The sequence below is a fragment of the Acipenser ruthenus genome, chromosome 13, assembly GCF_902713425.1.
Source record: "Acipenser ruthenus chromosome 13, fAciRut3.2 maternal haplotype, whole genome shotgun sequence".
In the NCBI taxonomy this organism is placed as follows: Eukaryota; Metazoa; Chordata; class Actinopteri; order Acipenseriformes; family Acipenseridae; genus Acipenser; species Acipenser ruthenus.
The window spans coordinates 7,732,542-7,748,896 of record NC_081201.1 but is presented as its reverse complement, the minus strand read 5'-3'; the positions used below and the strand labels follow the sequence as shown (position 1 = coordinate 7,748,896).

At 38.6% G+C, this 16,355-nt stretch overlaps 1 protein-coding gene across 2 annotated transcripts in view; it reads left to right on the top strand.

Moving 5' to 3' along the window:
• septin12 (neuronal-specific septin-3) overlaps positions 1–16,355 on the top strand; it is a 99,495-nt gene that overhangs the window by 19,582 nt on the left and 63,558 nt on the right. The window lies entirely within an intron of this gene.

The following is a 16,355-nucleotide window of genomic DNA, read 5'->3' as shown; positions in this document are numbered from 1 at the left end:
CTGATATTAGTGTCTTGGGATGGGGGTTTCTGAAGTTAAATGCAGCATGGCATTGTCAGGGGTCTTGCTTTTTTATACTAGAAATAAAACTAAAATAGAACTTCTGTACAATAAATCATTTTAGAAAACCAGCAGGCATATACTGTAACTGTAGCCATTTAACAAGAAGACTATAATTTAGGTCTGTAATTCTGAATGCAATCTACTCCATATCCCAATGGCAGCAACAGCTGTGTAGTCCAGGGGCTGTATAATAAGTGAAACTGTAAAGTCACAGGTATGGAGTCCTATCCATTGTAATCTGCAGCTGTCAAGTGAAAGAACAGTGATTTGTGGGAAACCGATAAAATCAGCTTTTGCCAGTATCTTGTACGAAGTGAGTTCAAACAGTCATTTGATAGTTTTGTGTAGCGTATTTTGTAAACAAAGTTAAATATGTGATAGTGCTGTATTGTTCAGCTAGGCCGCATTTATTAGCTTGGCGCCACAGGAAGACTTCAAAACGTCATTTTCTATGAATCTCCCTTATGTCACACTAGCAATTTTGGCAGCGGGGCTATCCACAAAAACATTGCAAATGTGATTAAGGTCTCACAACAAGACCTAGAATTCATCACTGGATCTCTTTTTCATTGGGGGTGATTATCACCATAGGTTTTACAGAAAATGCAATAAAACAGTGTTGGCATAACGTTTCCGGTCATAAACGCATACACAGCATGACCCTTCAACTCTTGACTACTGATTCTGTGGCTGTTTTGATCCTGGGCCCACAAATACACATTCATTCACCTGCCAAATTCCTTGTTTTTATTTTTTTAATTAATTCCAGTTATCTGTGTTTTGCTCGTGGCTGTTGTGAAAACAATGGCAGTAGCTTGTTTGGCAGTGACACCAGACTGCATACAAGAAACATGATTTAGTGCCACAGCTTCACGGGGTCAGCGTCTAATGCTATAGCTGCATTTGTGTCACACATGGATCATTCTGGTGCCCTGTTTTAAGTATTGGATTGCATTCATTTTTGAAATATTGTTCAATAGAAGATGCTATGATCAAAACTGGCCTTGATCTGTTCTCCTTGTTTCAGTTTTCTGTTTCCATGGTGACCAGTTGTACCTAGATTGTCATGCCGAGAATTCTCCAGATATTCTTGGCATGATAAACTAAGTGCACCTCATGCAGGCCATTTTTTGGTTAAGTATTACATTACCTTTTTCATTACACATTACCTTAAATGTCTCCAGTTACAAGTGGTTTATTTAGCAGATACCTTTATCCAAGGCGACTTACAGAGACTAGGGTGTGTGAACTATGCATCAGCTGCAGAGTCACTTACAACTACGTCTCACCCGAAAGACTGAGCACAAGGAGGTTAAGTGACTTGCTCAGGGTCACACAATGAGTCAGTGGCTAAGGTGGGATTTGAACCGGGGACCTTGTGGTTACAAGCCCATTTCTTTAACCACTGGACCACACAGCCTCCTCAATGGTAATATTGTTGCTTTGTAAAATATGACATCTCAATAATAAGAAATTTGATAACACTTTTGGTAAATTACACATTTAATTGTAAATGTGCAGTGTAACTGGAGACATATGCCAGTAGTTTTTTTAAATCGTTTTATAAGTTTGAATTAAAGCTTGTTCAGATTTTTAACCACTTGCTGGTGACAGTACTTTCAGGTATGTACCTAATGGAGGGATTGTCGAAAGGGATCAAGCTGTTAGGTTGGGAGTGTGGAAATGTACATTTCCTTGGAGTTTTAATCAATACTAAAAACCTGTGTACTTGAGTGAAGAGAAGTCCCCAGGTTGAAAAAGGAAGTCATTAACCCTGTACTTCCAGGGGCAGTGTACAGGTTTGGTGTACATATGGTGTAAACAATATTGTTCACATTCTTATGTTTTAATGTCAAACATCTCTGTACAGTACTATCAGGTATAGATGTTCTTTACTGTACGGCTTCCCTGAACTACAGCAGAATTCCTGCATGTCTGTTTGTTTATTCCTGATCTACATTAACAACCAAACGAGCAAGATGGGCCGAATGGCCTCCTCTCATTTGTAAACTTTCTTATGTTTAGCTTGACTCCATAGTGGGGAGGAAGCTGGAAAGACTGTAAGATCCTCAGTCCTATAAGATACCCTTGTAAAGCTGAGACCCTGCCACTTTAAGATGGATAGACTTGTTTGCTTTTGACATTTACCAAATATGACCCTACAACTGAAACCCCAATGTCCAATCTTCAGTGCTTCAACAAAGCAGCCAGCATTGACGGTTTCTAAAGGAACTATCATTATAAACCAAATACTGTCAATTCAGCCTCTCGATCCACTTGGCTACTCTGCCTTCTCCCTTCAGGTGCTCATTGGGAGCTGTGCATAAAGCTGCTCATTTATTATGGTTTGCGATAGACAAGGTCCCAGATTGTATTAATTGTGTGCCTCCTTGAGTAAATCACTCCGCACTAAGCAGGTTTATATTGTTTCAATTGAAGTTCCTTTCCCCAGCCAAAGTCTGAGCTTTCCGTCTAGGTATTTCTACACAGCTAGAGAAAGGGAGATCGTGGTTAGTGGAGTTGTTTTTCCTTAAAAAGGAAGGTTTTGTGTTCTGGCCGTGATGTTCATGTTAACCAATGTACCCAAAATATATGCAATTTTCCATACAGAGCACAAATACAAAAAGTATTTTCTAGAACGTTCTAATATAGTAGATGTATTCTATGTTGTACGCGTTGAAAGGGTTAACCAAAAACGTTTTTTGTATTCATTGCTACAGAGTGAATAACTGATCTCCTTTTGGGAGATCAGTTATTCAAGCCTCAAAATGTTTGCATACCTGAGTACAATATGCATGTATTTAGGTTCTCCTATCATGCATACCGCATTTGTCTGTCACCTATGTAGTGTACAAATATGCAAGACAAAAGTAAATTTGAGAAGGTATTTCTGATTTTCCGGTTGTATAAAATTACACGACAGGATGAACCTGCATTATTCTGTACCACAGTAACTGGACTGCAGATCAGGTAACGAAAACTTTCTGAAGGGAGACTTGTAATCTCATTGTTTTGTACATGAATACAAAAAAAGGTAAGCCTTGAACCCCATTGAATATGTAAAGCTGTTGATGGGTTCCTGGAATCTAAGCAACTTCCCTGTGCCAAAACTGTAAGTGGTTTGTTTTTATTTATATGTATGTATTTTCACTCCAAATCATTTTATGAGATCAGTCTGTGCAAATTGGGATACACAAGAAGAGTAATACATTGAGTTTTATTACAGAATTTTAAAAAAATGCCAGTCTTGCTTGTCTCGCTGGCTTTTATGTTGTATATATTGAGCAGTATTTTTTAAGCCCAATAATCCATTCTCCTTTATAGTACCTAATGTATAATTTAGCTCTGAAGGGGATGCCGCTTGCTTGAAGAAAGTAATTAAATTCCACTGTTCAGCACATGTATAATTGCGGTTTGCCTAATTTGTTACAGGAGTGGAAACATACATGCATATTTGATTTACCTTTTGAAGAAACTGAACCTCAGTCAGACAGGAGGTTTGTCTGCAGGAAGAAAACATCCTGTGCTTTTAACTAATTTATTTTAAAAAAAAAAACCCCAGACCTCCATTTTATCTTTAGAATCCTTCACCAAGATTATCTTTTAATGGCAGTACCACAGTTTTTGACTAAGGTGCAAATGGCAACACAAGGACAGCTACAATGGTACCGTGTTATCATTGGTAGACAGATGGTACCATCGTATCAAAATGGTATGAACCAATATAATTGCTGGGTCACGGTACCACCTCTTTGGATCCAGTTTGCTTCTGTGTCAGTACCAAGTCTGGTATGCTGTTGTTGCTGGCAATGCTGTAGTCTGCTAATCATCAGGGTTTCTTCAGGGTAATACGCTAGTATTACATGGTTACCCCATAATAAAATATATAATCTTGGTCAGATTAGATGACCACACTAAAATTCACACATTGCCATTCCTATGTTACTTAATTGTGAGATTAACTAACTAGTTTTCAGTGAGGACAGGATCGAACTCTTGACTGTTGAAGTTATTATTTGTATTTCTAAGAAGACCCCCACCACCATCATCAGCAGCACAGAAATAAAAGTCTTGTACTGAGCCCTGGTCAAAATTGGGACTTGACTTGGACGGGGCCAGTTCGCGTCCAGGCTGTGCAAAGAGACCGAACTTTGCTGGGAACCCAGAGGGGGTGTCACATTGGCTCTGACGAGAGGGGGATGGGAAACCGGCAGGGATCGCTTCTCCACATCGAACCCTACTGGCCAGACACGAGCACATTCTGAGTGGATAAAAAGCAGGGCTGATGGGATTGGTAGCCCACCCACCTCTGCTCTGGATTGCTCGGCGTAAAAGTGAATCTGGCTTTAGGCTTGTGACATCGGAGGACGCTCACACGCCCTCAGAATGTCTGTGCTGTGTGGGGGCTCACTGCGGTGAGGAGAAAAAAAATAACAGAATTGGGCATTCCAAATTGGTGGACAATAAATACAAATAGTAATTGGTCACTAAATTTATAAAGTATAACAAATAAAAATTGGGACTTGATAAACACTCACAAATAACCCCTACACAATACATCTGGGAGGACAGAACATGATACTGATGGAAATGAAAAATAGGAAAAGTGTACACCTTTTTATGATCAAGCGTTTTTGAAGTTTAATTAAAATGACACAGAACTATGAAGAGAAAATTGTTAAACCAAAATGAAGCAACAAAAACACTTTGATCATGTTAAACGATGCATGGATGGGGTAATAAGAAGGTGAGTGATGACAGTCGTAGCTGCTGTCTTTCACCTGGGACCCTGCCCTTTGCCCTGTTAATCGTGACTGATTTAAAAGATACGTTTTGCTGTCCATTCAGATGCAAAGTAGCCTGTCAATTTTTAGGAGTTAAAATAACTCGGAATCCACTGGAGTGAGAGGAGGACCCTGCATTTAAAAGGATAAATGAGCATGGCATGTTTTAAATTCCTTTCCAGTTTTGTTTTGGTCAGTTTTACTGCCGTTGTGCTGAAGTGATACTTGAACATTTCGTACTGTTCTGGATTAAAAAAACAAACAAAAAAAAAAAAACTCCATTACCTTCTCTGCACTTTTCGTGAGTTGGAAGGGAACCTGGGTTTCCAGTTTGTTGTTTTTTTTCCCGTGCTGTCCTTGCTAGGCCTTTAAAACCATATGTGTTGTTTACACCAGCTGGTTTCTAAGAGCTGTAAAAACAAAGTAATGTATACATGTTGGATACTAGGTTTGAATTTCCAAGCTACAGTCAGCACTCGCATATCCCATCCTATAAAATTTTGACTTCAGTGACGGTTTAACAAGTGTGATGCATATCTGATTATTTCATTTTAGCCCGTTCCAACCCTTGTCCATTTTTTCAGGGAACACAAAGATACAAACAACATTAAAAATACACAGCTGAGGGGCTCCCGAGTGGCACACCCAGTAAAAGCGCTCGCTAGAGTGCAGGGCGAGCTCTATAGCCTGGACGTCGCGAGTTCGAGTCCAGGCTATTCCACAGCCGACCATGGACGGGAGCTTCCAGGGGGCGGCACTCAATTGGCCGAGCGTCGCCCGGGGGGAGGGAGGGTTAGGTCGGCCAGGGTGTCCTCGGCTCACCGCGCACCAGCGACCCCTGTAGTCTGGCCGGGCGCCTGCGGGCTTGCCTGTAAGCTGCCCAGAGCTGCGTTGTCCTCCGACGCTGTAGCTCTGAGGCGGCTGCACGGTGAGTTCGCAGTGTGTAAAGAAGCGGGCGGCTGACGGCACACGCTTCGGAGGACAGCGTGTGTTCATCTTCGCCCCTCCCGAGTCAGCGCAGGGGTGGTAGCGGTGAGCTGAGCATAATAAAATAATTGGGCATTTCAAATTGGGGAGAAAATAATAAAAACTAATCGGCAACGACTAAATTATTAGAAAAAAATAAATAAATAATAAAAAATAAAAAAATACATAGCTGAAAGGACTGTGTTTTAAAATAAGTAGGCTTCCATTTAGATGTACTGTAGTTGGTTTTGTTGGTACAGTACTATATTTTCAACAAAATAAGTATTTTAATTCAGAATGATATGATTCTGAAAATATCACTTGCCAAAAGACAACTGCGGGATGTGACGGATAAACAAGTACATACAAACATTGAAGAGATGGGCTTTGTATCAGAAAACAGGTGGCAGAGTCGGAAATCGCGTGTGATGGGTAAGTGCATTCATTGTTGAATATATATAAAATGGGGATTGATTTTATTCTTAATACAAGGGCGGTAAAACGCGACTGACGTGTATCTGGGTAACGGATATCCGACTGCTAACTGTATTTAACTCCAAATCACAATTAGTGAAATACTGATTCTTTGTTTTGATAAAGGTGAGGCTGGTTTTATGGTTACATTTCCCATGCCAGGAAGTTTTAAATTACTGTATGTTAAAATCTGCAGTCATTGTGTTTGTGCGTAATGACAGTCTGGCTCGTACAGTATATCCTACATGTACATGTACAAGAGAAATGTTTTTATCTTGTTTAAACCGGATTAAAATGTTTTATGCTATTAAAGACATCTGTGAATCTGCTAGGGTTTAGATTTTAAGAGATTTAGTCAGCATTCTGGACAGTTAATATAAGTTCTGAATCGTGTAATTGCTGGAAAATTACGAGCAATAAAAATGTTACACTCTGTTTGCACTTGCCAAACGAGGCTAAAGCGTTTTAGCTGAAGCCGACTACTAAGCTGTTATTAGTTAGAGCTCGTGTTTATAAGAGGCTTTACAACCATAGTGGTTAAAGTTGCCTGAACAGCAATGCACATCTGTGTTCTGTGTTTGTAATTTGTGGCTATTTGTCACTGCTCAAATTTGGAAAGAAGCACCATTTATTTATTTATTTATTTATTTATTTATTTATTTATTTATTTGTTTGTTTTAATTGAATCCAAATCAAATGTTCCCATCATAAAAAGCAAACATACCTGCCAAAGCATCCTGGCAGCCAAGATTTAGTACCCTTGAAATCCCTCTGGTGGTTCTATTATTTAACCCTTGCAGTTCTGAATTATTTTTGTCAAACTGAAGAATAAATTCCTTTATTGCGTACAGGACAACATTATTATTATTATTATTATTATTATTATTATTTTATTTATTTTTTTACATATTTGTACACTACCTTAGAGACTCATGAGGTTCCAACGTGATTTCCGACAGCATATGTTAACATACAGCACTAAGATGAGGCAGAACCTTGAGGTCCCACTGGGACTGAAAGGGTTAAACCAGCTACACATACATTGAGACTTAATCAGAACGCAAAAGCAGAATATCGTCCCTGGTTCTGCCGAATCCACAGCGGAGCCGCAAAAACAGAGCACTTTAAGTCAAACTGGTCACAAGCGCACAAAATCCATCACAATGTGAACTGAGGACAAAATAGCATGGCAGACAAAACTTAAATGGAGACGGTCAGTCAGGTGTGATGCAAGCTAATATTACAGGGTGCCCTGTAACTTGAGATTGCTGTGTTTTAAATGTTCACATTCTATGTAAATACTTTTATGCAATCAATATCCAGACACCTAAGTTGCTGTTCAGGAACAGTTTTTTCATTTTTTGGCATATGGGTGGGATAAATAATATATATATATATATATATATAATATTTTTTTATCTCATTCGGTTCATTTTGTGAATCAAGTCTTTCTCCCCAGATTCATGCTGACTCTTGTAGAGCACAATTTATTCTGGATTTAATTACAGTGATTTTAGGGAATGAATTCTTCACCAGCAGATGTTTTCAGTCACTAACCATTAACTCTTACAGATCAGGCAGGTTCTTTTAGGGAAGACTTTCTTGAGTTAAATTATTTTAATGATTTTCATTTGAAAATCGTTTTGTTTGTTTGTTTTATTTATTTATTTATTTAATATGTACTGTATGTCAGCATTGACATGGTGGTGGCAACAGCAGCATTTTTTTGATTTATTTTAATAAATAAAACTAATTCTGAGTGCTTGGTTTCACAGCTCAGATTTGAACAAATGATTTTATGAAAATACTTTTTGTATCATGGCAGAAAGTGGATGTCGGTCACTCAAACATTCCCCACATATTACGTTTGTGAGTACCTTTACACTTTAGTCACCCTATCAGAAGTATGAATCTCTAGTGCAAACACCACTGTTTTTACTTACCCTAGCAGGGGAGCTGCACGCTTCAATTATGCTGTTGTAAACATGTCTTCCCAATGACAGTTTAGCTGTGCAGTTTGATCACTCTTGCCAGTAGAAGTGTCAATGTAAACATGACTGCTGTTTTCAGTCACTGTGATGGAAGTGTCGCTGTGCCATTGATCCTTTATTGACTCGGGCCACATTCACAGAATTCCAATAACTCTGCCTGATTCTGTACATTCAAACACAAAGCAGTGTTAATTTGTCAGCAGCTCTCTGAAGATTTTACTATCTTTAATTTCAGACTACAGATGTACAGAAATACTGACTATATTCGCTCATCCTATTTGGAGCCTTGTAAATCATTGCATAGCTTTCTCCACAAGACCAGCCAGTAGCAATGTGTAGTCATCCCAGGGTTTATCCTTTGTAAATTAGAGATTTAGTAGTAGTTGTGACAGGTCTGTAGAAATCTACTTGTTGCCTGTCACTGACTGACTGTAATGCAGTCAACTTCTAAATGTTTCAAAGATATCCCAAAGTTATTTTAAAGACACCATCCTAATTTGGCAACACTTTGAATTAATGGCCTCAAACTCATATGAACTCTACTGTAAATGTGCGATCCCTGGTAACCTGCAGACCCCTCATTACCAGAAGCATCCACATGGAGAAAAAGAGCTTCATTTTAAGAAACAATTTTTTAGGTGTCTGCCCAAAAGCTCTGCTCTAAGCTTGAAGTGTTGCTGAGTTGTTCCTCGTTGTATTTCAGAGTAGTTTGTTAATCGTTTAGATCTGGGCTGCTAATTGAAGATTGCAGGCGTAAGCAGGTGCCAGGATGATATTCACTAGAGGGTGTCAGGCATCACACCTGTGTGTGAATGACTCTGAATATCGCACCAAATGGTTTGGACTTTTAACACTAAGACATCAATCTAGGCAGTTCTGTTTGGTAGTAAGAGCACAGTACAGACTGTACTTGTATATTTTGTTTGCAGTATATGCAAAACATTTTTTAATACAGCATCGAAGCTGTTGTACAGGTGTTCAGCTGGAGGGCTCAGTGTTTGTAAAACATGCTTTCATCTTTCAGTTATTCCAGCCACGTTTAGGAAGATGCATAAGAAAATGGCAAAGACAAAGAGACAAGAGAGAGCAAAGATATGGAAAGAGAAAGGGAGAGAAAGGTAACTTGATCCCACTGTGGCTCTGGCCCCTACTGACGAGACAAGCGCAGGCAGTTTGGATTCAGAGGGTCATGCCTAATCTGGAATTTATTAGCTTTGAAGTGACGACGTCCCTTTTGTAAAACCAAACAAAAGGTCATTTTTCCAACAAAGTTCCCAAAGAACCCGTGAGAAACCTTTCTTGGGATTATTGGGGGGGGGATCTCCTTTTTTTCCCCCTCCTTGTAACATATTTTGTGTGACTTCAGGAGACCTCAAGGCAAGTGTAGTTGTCCTCTTTTCAGTTTGAAAATGTGTCTAATCTTGACCCGTTTTCTGAAACAGGTAGAACTTTCTGGTCTCTTCTAAACATCAGACTCCTTGTGAAATGAATAGGGACAGTACCGTGCTCTTGTTTTAATGTGGCATACCAGACATGAAACAAGGCAGTGGAATCCTTACATGAAGTTGCACGGTTTCTTGGAGCAAACCTAGGATGGAATAAAGAAGTCAAGTTCATTTCCTGATGTCACTTTCCTTGTTTATTGCCACAGAGCAAATCTCCTTTCTGGCTCCAGAATGGACACATGCAAGGTGTTAGGATTTTATGTAAACTGAAAGACAAGCTATTGCTTATGTGTGTGCAACAAAAAAGACTCAATTGGATGGAACAATCCTACTAATATACTGGACCCAGATACAGCTCAAGCTTGACTTTGCTATTTTGCTTGTCTTAGCCTGTCTGTAGAAGGAAGCATACTACTGTGGCCTAGCGAGCTAGCTAACCAGATGATTGTTGATGGCAGAAGCACCACCTGCAAATGGGTCTGGTACAAAAGAGGTCCAGACCCCAAGGGTAGAGGTGGTGTGGTGGATTTGCAGTGATTATTTATAAGTTTGTTTTGACAGTTAGACAAGCAGAGGCCTGAGCATGCCAATCATGTATGTGTAGGATGTAATAAGACAGTATCCAGACGTACCTGTTTAAAAAAAAAAAAAACACACCTCTAATCCTGTACAGTGTTGAGGGGCAGTACTACTGGAGTTGCTTTGTTTGTGGGTCCCTCTAACCACTCCTGAAGGCCTGCGCTTTCTAGGTTCTCAGGTTAACAAGGTTAATGATGACCGCAGACGACTGCCATTAGAATTTCCGAATTATTGTTGTCTGGAAAGGTTTGTTCTGTTATGCTGCTAACGTTAAATTATTTTTTAATTCATGGAGTGGTATCTATTCCAATGTAATTCTGATCGATTTGTGACCCTAATTTTGAAGTTTTTCGGTTTATGCTTTACGTTTTATTCCTGTATTGTTGCAAGTCTGTTGCCATCTCAACAACATCAGAAGTTATCGGTGCAGGATCATGTCATGACGTTTTTGCAAGGAAGTGGCCCCTCTCAGAACAGGAACTTGTCTTGGCACATCAAACATCTAACACAAAAGTGTCTTGCCAATTCCTGGCACTGATGGCCTTGCTTGACTGAAGTTGGAAACTGTGTCACTTCTGTGTCCCTTATCTAAGACCCCGCTAGTGCTGGCCCAGGGCCGCATTCACATTTGCGTTTTAAGGCGCCTTTGCGTGTTCACATATGCAACTGAAAAGTAGGATATACAGTAATCCTTGATTTGTAGCAATATATATATATATATATATATATATATATATATATATATATATATATAATATATTATTGACTGTTTTGATTTAATGTTATGGTGTGTAACGGGATGACGGTCCGTGCTTACCCCCCCACCCACAATCACATTATTATTTCAAGAACACAGAGGTATTTTGAATGCAGGAAACAGCAACTTGCTAGTGTTCACAGGTGCAAATATTTATTCTCGTAACGGATACTTCACTCCGATTGCAAATGACTAACAGGTTGTACACACAATGACTGACATTCACAAGACAAGCTCACGACTGACCACCTAATACTACTGTTCCCTCCACAGCATTAAATAATAATTAATGAATTATTCAATAACCGGTTACACCTGGAATCATTTTATACAAAAATAAACTATTTTATTTAACATTCATGCCATTTACAATAAACTTTCATATATTTTACATTACACATGTTTCTTCTCATTTCTACGTATTTGTTTAACCTGCATGAATAACGTCTTTGTTTGCAAACACAATCGTTAAACTATTCTATTGTTTAATCGTTATTATTATCATTGTCATTATTATTCTCTACTCCCTAACCATTACCAGTAAAGACTAAACATCAGCATTACCACTTCTCTTGGAAGATTACCGAACATATGGCTATAACAAAACCCTCATTATAACAAAACCCTCATTATAACAAAACCTTCATTAAGGGAAGCACCCTAATCTAATTACAGCAATACACTGTCATATATCAAATACACTTTGCTCAACAACATGCACAATACATAATAAACCACTGCTCTATCGCCAGTACAATAACATTAACAATAATCATCACAATAACAGATGCTGAAATATTACAGTGAAATATGTCCTTTTTTATTTTTTACTTCAAATATTAAAAATAGTTCCTAGATTGTCATGAGATTCTGGTGTTGAGCACAGAAAAGAATCCCACGTTTGCTGTTGTTTGTTTGTTTCCTTTCATTCAATTTATGTTTAGCGCTTCCCATGTGTTCTACAATGGTCTGCCTACGAGTGTAATCTACAGCCTTGCTGCATGAAGTACAAAACAGCACATTACCATCGACGTGAAATTCGTCCTTGTCAAACTTGTTGACCTGATCTTTAAGGGTGATTGTTATTGTTTTCGGCATCTTTGAACAGCTCTGGATACTGACTGAAGTAAACTGAAGCCTCATTCAAACACTGAACTTAATACCGGAAGCAGTTTTATTAGTTGCCAGTGTTAATGTTTATATATGGTACATGTATTGATTTGGTTATTATCAAAACAAACAAAAAAAGCCTTGCATGTTTTTTGCCCCTCCCCAAATGTTAAACAAACAAATCTCCAGCATCACAGAAATTCTGCATTTTTCTATGTTCTCATAGAAAATCAAACTGGTAATGTGATACGAAAAGGCGGCCCTAAGTCTGCTTTACATATATATGTAAAGGCCGGTAGCCTAAGTCTAGACCGGCCCTGGGCTGCCTTTTCTTTTTTGGAGTGTTCACATATGAGAAAAGGCGGCACTGAGGAGGCCCTGGGCCACCTTAAATCACAAGTGTAAGTGGGGTCTATGTTAATGTGCTGTACAATCTTAGTGATTTGATCAGATGGAACGGGATCACATTCGCTGGAAGGCCATGAGTTTCACAATGTGTTCCAAATCAAACATATCATTTTGACATGGCTCTGTGCTAGCTATAATTTATAAAGGGAATCTTAATAAAACTATGTGGTTTTGCATATCTTGGCCTAAACCAGGATTTACCTTGGCTTTCCATTGATTTAGCACAGAATAGCACACCATACCATGATTTACCACAGATATTACCAAATTGCTGAGACAGAGTTTCCTAGTCATGCACACAGTACACTTGAGGCCTATTTCGAAGACCATGCCAAGAGTTAGCCCTTCAGGGCTCCATTGAGTACCTCTCTTGAAGTTGTTTTCCTCATTTTATGATTTATGATCAACAGGGAATGCTTTTGTGGCATTGCTCACAGGCATGGAAAGACTGAAGGATAAGATCTAGTGCAGTGGTTCTTTTTTTGGGACCACACAATAAACAGTATCTTACTGAAAAATAAGCACATAAAAAATAACTATATATAAATAAGAATAACCATAGACTTGCCTTTCTTTGTTTTGATGCAACGGGTGAACCTGTTTCTGTGAGCAAAGTTATTTTAAGCTTGGAGTTTTAAAGAACAGTTCTAGTTTACTTTTCATTAACACGAATTTACCAAGAGGAAAAAAATTGATTTGTTTTATTTTTAAATGTATAATTACTGTAGAAATTGATTCATGGGAATTAGTAATATGTGAAGTTACATCCATGAGGTAGTAATGCATGGATAGTGAATTTTGTCTTTACCTCCTTTTCTGTATCTCTTCATTAGAATACATGATTCCTGCTTTCTTCCTGCTTCTGTAGCTGAGTTTTTAAGGTTTTTAATTTTGGGTTTGCAATGGGATCTATAAACTGCCGCTTCCTTTGCGTAATTATGTAACCTTTCCACGGACCACCTGAAGGGAGCCGGCAGCCCACCAGTGGTCCACGGACCACAGATTGAGAACCACTGAACTAGTGGAAGACAAAAGGTGAGATCCTTGGACTGTATGATAGCAGATATACGGAGGAGTGATAACAGTTCACAAACAAGAGAGGAGGGGTAGAAGGTGGTCAAAACACTTGCAATGAGCCAGGAAAGGGTTAAAGCCGCAAACTGAAATACAGTCTCTTTTGAAATGGTGTACACCTATAGTATTTCCCATTTTGTAGTTGGGCTTATTCTTCCTGGTTGATAGTGGTGCATGCCAGCTGGGGGGACCAGATTCCTGTTCTGTTTATCCACTTCCTGGTGCTTTTCATGACCACACTAAACTGGGTGTCCAAGTGTTCAGTGCACCTTGATGGTGTTACCTGATTTAAGTGGAAAGTGTAAGGCTATTTGTCTCTGTCGTAATGTGGGACAAAAAAAATCTTGCGTTGGGGTATAAAATCTCTTCCCATTCTAAAGGAGTCTGTTATTGTTGTAGTTCTCCTCATTCCACACGCCTAGTGCAGTTATTTTTTGCTTCTTTTTTCAATCCTATTATTAAGAAATGGCACAAAGTGACTCTTTTCAGTATGGGCCAATATGGCGCCTGAACAAAGTCTATACATCAGAAGGTCTGTGGGTTTGAGAAGCTTGTTCTGTTTCAAGACTTAAGCTGTGGATGGTTTTGCTTTCAAGTGTGGTGGCTGTCTAATGAGTGTGGAGGGTCTGGCTAACAGAATAAACTATGTTAAATATATTGACAATCTCTTAATGAAAACCAGCTGCCCTGAGCCAGGCAAACCACACATTAAGCCCTGCAATTCTATGTATGTATGCCTCGGAGATCCAGGGAGTCAAAGATGCTTGTGTATTCTGTATAAGGGAATAAAGTCAGCACTCGGATATCAGTTACCCAGATGCACGTCAGTCGCGTTTTACCACCCTTGTATTAAGAATAAAATCAATCACCATCATAGTAACAAATTAGCACTTACCCGTCACACGCGATTTCCGACTCCGTCACCAGTTTTCTGATACAAAGACCATCTCTTCAATGTTACAATATATATGAATATCAGTCACAGCTTGCATTTTTTTAACTATATATATATATATATATATATATATATATATATATATATATATATATATATATATTGTAACACAGCAGGGAGGGGGTTAATCCTCCCTGCATGAAAACATGTGAGAATGCACATTGTGTTAATTGTTAATTATCCCCTGCACCTGGTAATTATTGTTAAATTAGGACCAGGTGCAGGGTATATAAGGGGGTGCAGTCAGTCTGCTCAGGGCTGCTGTATAGAAGGAGGCAGATAGTGTGCTCTGTCTCCGAGCAGTCATACTGAAGTAAGTGCCGTGTCAAACCTGTGTGGTTTTAGTTTGTTGGGTTTTGTTTGGTGGGGAAACGGCTTAGCGGTCCTACTTATAGTCAGGGTGTTCCTTAAAGTTCAGTTAGTGCTCGTAAAGAGCTAGGTGTTTTTGTTTTTGTATTATTGTTTGTATTATTAAAAGTGCGCGGAAGCGCTGAACCCCCAATTTCTGTGTCTGGGTCAATTTGTAAAGGGGCAACGAACCTAAGTGGGGGCAAGTCATCACAATATATATATATATATATATATATATATATATATATATATATATATATATATATATATATAAATTCTCTCTAATGCCAAATTAATATTATATTGTGCAGTTACACCATGCTTCCTGCAGTTTCATTTGACGAACATGCAGCCAAATCAAAGCGAACGAGACAAGCTAGGGTAATGTAACAGTTAATCATTAAACAGTTTTAGATACTGTGATGTTTTTGTTTTTTTTTTATCTGTGATCTTTTGTTGCTTTTGTGCATTTTCATTTGCAAGTGAACTGTGACATTAGGGCCTTACCGAGCACTATATTTTGCAATTTTGAACACTGACTTTGGATACTGTTTTAATTCTGGAAACTGTTTTTTTTTTTTTTTTTTAATCTTTTGGTTTTGCTAAATTGCATTGCCTTTTACGTTTTACACATGGATAACATTTAGATTTCATTTTACCGTTAGGTCATTAATTGGAAATTGTACTTACCGCTACAATACGTATGGATTTAAAAGTATGTACTGTATTACAGTTAACGTGTCATTGGAATGGGAGTTGGAATGGGCCAAAATAAAATAATCACATGTGCGTCACACACGTTTAATCATCACCTGAAGTCAAAATTTTATAGGGTTGGATATGTGAGTGCTGACTGTATACATCTTTACACAAAATAATTAATCAGTCATTATTAAGTCACTTGTAGTTTAGTAAACCCTTTGCTGCAAACGACCTGACACATTTTTGGAGATTAGCACAGAAAACATTGCAAAGGGGAAGTTGTATGTTTTGCAATAGCACCTCGAGGGAATTTTTCAGGATGACTGAGAACCAAGGAGGGCCATTTAGTGCTACTAATGATCTGCATCACTCTGTCTCGTATGCATTTAAAGATTTACAGTAATTACAGCAACAGATTAAGAGAACATCTGCCCAAAACCGTACAGTGCTATACTTTGTTTTCTTTGGTTGATACCCAACATCAGAACCATGTATGTTAAATACAATAGCATAGCTCTTGTGTAGTACATTGAGCCTTGTCAGATGGTGGTTAGGGGGAAAGTTTTGGAAAAGGTTTCATACTGTGCACTGGGAAATTTGAACAACGTTTCCAGTGGCACTGAAACAGTTATAGACAACAGGAAGATTAAGGAGTTCTTTAAGCAAACCCTGAGTATTCTACTTTGAATGTAAGAG